Raw genomic sequence first — 2,500 nt, 5'->3', positions numbered from 1 at the left:
CGTTGCGCCTCGGGGCCTCGACTGGCGGCCCTCCGACTTGCGGGCCCGATAGACTCCTTGGTCCGTGTTTCAAGACGGGTCGGCAAGGCTCACGACAATCGCCCGCGGACCCGGGGCGCCTTGTCAAGATCGTATCCGGGTTCCAGGAACGCACAAACGCCCCGCCGCCACCGAGAACGGTTGCGGCGGGGGGGGCTCGCCGGATTCCCGGGCGACCAGGGCCCCACAGAGGTCTCCGCCCGAAGGCTACAACCCCGGGGCAGGCGCGGCCCGTCGTCCATACCTCGGTCTGTCCCGCCGGCGCAAAGCGGCCGGGCTATAGGCTCTCCGGCCAGGCCCCCCGTCGGGGACCCGGCATGGTCGGAGGCACCCCACCCGGCCGGCCTCTGCCGGCGACCCAACCGGTCGCGGGCGCCGCGCCCGGGAGAAGTGCACGCGGCCGAGCGCCGACACCCCCGGGCCCCGCCGCCTCGAGTGCGTGCGGGGACCCGATGGGCACCGCGCCGGCCGCGCTGAATCTCCCGGGCCCGATCTGCGCGGCCCTCCCGTTTGCTTCTCAACGGCTTCACGTACTCTTGAACTCTCTCTTCAGAGTGCTTTTCAACTTTCCCTCACGGTACTTGTGCTCTATCGGTCTCGTGCAAGGTATTTAGCCTTGGATGGAGTTTACCACCCTTCTTTGGGCTGCGCTACAAAACAACCCGACTCCCGGAGGCCCTTGTCCGCGACCGGCTGGCGCCTGCCTGGGCCTGACACCCGCCCTGGGACGGAGCACGCCTCAATCAGAAGGACCTCGGCGCCGGCACGGCCGCGGGGGTGGACTTCCTTACGCCACAGTTCCCTCGAGCCCTCGGTGGGGCCCGGGGATTCGGCGATGGGCTCTTCCCGCTTCGCTCGCCGCTACTAGGGGAATCCTTGTTAGTTTCTTTTCCTCCGCTTAGTGATATGCTTAAATCCAGCGGGTCCTCTCGCCCGACCTGAGGTCGATTATCGGTTCGTGTTTTACTGTTATAGGAGGGGGGGTAGCCCGCGGCCTGCTTGGGAGGCCAAGAACGGGTCGCGCTCCTCACCCCCCCACGGACCCGTCAGCGCGGGCCCAGTGGAAGCTCTCCCTTTTCGGTCTCTCTCCCTCTCCGGTCTCCCGGGGCGGAGCCGGCGGCCACTGGCCGAGGCCCGGAGACTGCGCGCGCGGCGACCCGTCGGACCCCACCCTTACTCCTTAGTTGGCGGAGGACAGCCGGCGATCGTGGTGTGGAGTTGCTCCGGTCGCCCATACAGACAATGGGGGCAGACCGAGACCGACCACGCCACGGCGGGTTTCCTCCCTTTGCCAGGGTTGGGGTTCCTCGTTTACACTCCGGCGGGTCGCCCGCGCCTCCGAGCACAACGGACAGCGCCGAGCCGGTGCTGCCGCCAACGCTTCAAGGCGGGACGTGTTGGAGAGGGGGTTTCTGTGCCCCTTCGGGAGAGTTCTCGTGTGTATTCCACAAAGGCATTACCCGATCTGACGCCTGCAGCCATTAATCCTCGCGGGGAGAACAACCAACTGCTTCTCCTCGCGGCTGCCGGCCGTCGCTCTCGCACCGTGGTATACCCGGGCACCGCGAGTGTATCCGCGGACTCCGGCACGGCGATTTCTATCTGTACTCACGACCCTCAGGCGGACGAGGCCCGGGCCGCGGGGGGCCCGGGCCGCCATGTGCGTTCGAAAGGCCGATGATCACTGCGTTCTGCAATTCACACTGATTCACGCAGCTGGCTGCGTTCTTCATCGGCGCACGAGCCGAGTGATCCACCGCCAAGAATTGTCTAACTCTTGGAAATTCGCTTCTTGTTCGTTCGATCACCAATGAGTGGGTTTATCGTCCCGCGCCCCGTGGTCTCGGGCGCGGGGAAATATGGTCACAGTCCGCGGGACGGCGCGAGATGACTCGATCGCTCCGCCCCGCCCACGACGGGAGCAGCCGCCCGTTTGTGGGGGTGGGAGAGTACGGCGGGCCTCTATTACGCCGTGTCTTCCCTGCCCGCCCCCACTAGGTCGCATTTAAGGCCAGGCCCCGGCGTCCCAGGGCCCCCGGTGGATCCAACAGACCAGGCGCAGCCATCCAGAGCCCGCACCCCAAACCCCGCCGCGGACAGGGCAGGGGGAGCTCCGCGGTGCAACTTGTCCGGTCTCGGATGCCGGCACATGGGCCACTCCCGCGAAACACATCCGGAGACGTCACTGGGGGAGCCCCGCCAGACCGCACTTTCCACCCGATCCCTCCGCCCTCCTCCGTCAAACAAACGCAACATTTTTTTGCCAGATTTTTATATATATATATATATATTTGTTGTCGTTTTGTTATTTCCTTCGTTTCGGGATCGGCGTGGACATGTACATGGAGCGGCCGTGTCAGGCGGGGTCCCCGCGCTGTGGACCCGGCGCGGGTCCTTGTTTCGTTCCTCGTTAATGATCCTTCCGCAGGTTCACCTACGGAAACCTTGTTACGACTTTTAC

General features: G+C 65.3%; 3 non-coding genes across 3 annotated transcripts in view; all 3 read right to left on the bottom strand.

Moving 5' to 3' along the window:
* LOC139945640 (large subunit ribosomal RNA) overlaps nt 1-986 on the bottom strand; it is a 4,054-nt gene extending 3,068 nt beyond the window's left edge. The window contains exon 1 of the ribosomal RNA XR_011787115.1: nt 1-986. This exon is cut by the window's left edge and continues 3,068 nt beyond it. This is a non-coding gene — a ribosomal RNA (large subunit ribosomal RNA).
* Nucleotides 987-1,650: 664 nt separating this feature from the next.
* Nucleotides 1,651-1,807, bottom strand: LOC139945669 (5.8S ribosomal RNA). Its single transcript, XR_011787142.1, has one exon. It is a non-coding gene; the product is annotated as a 5.8S ribosomal RNA (ribosomal RNA).
* A 643-nt stretch (nt 1,808-2,450) lies between these two features.
* LOC139945625 (small subunit ribosomal RNA) overlaps nt 2,451-2,500 on the bottom strand; it is a 1,815-nt gene continuing 1,765 nt past the window's right edge. The window contains exon 1 of the ribosomal RNA XR_011787100.1: nt 2,451-2,500. This exon is cut by the window's right edge and continues 1,765 nt beyond it. This is a non-coding gene — a ribosomal RNA (small subunit ribosomal RNA).

The sequence above is a fragment of the Asterias amurensis genome, chromosome 12 (assembly GCF_032118995.1).
Source record: "Asterias amurensis chromosome 12, ASM3211899v1".
In the NCBI taxonomy this organism is placed as follows: Eukaryota; Metazoa; Echinodermata; class Asteroidea; order Forcipulatida; family Asteriidae; genus Asterias; species Asterias amurensis.
Note: the sequence above shows the minus strand (reverse complement) of the source record. Positions and strands in the feature narration are given on the sequence as shown.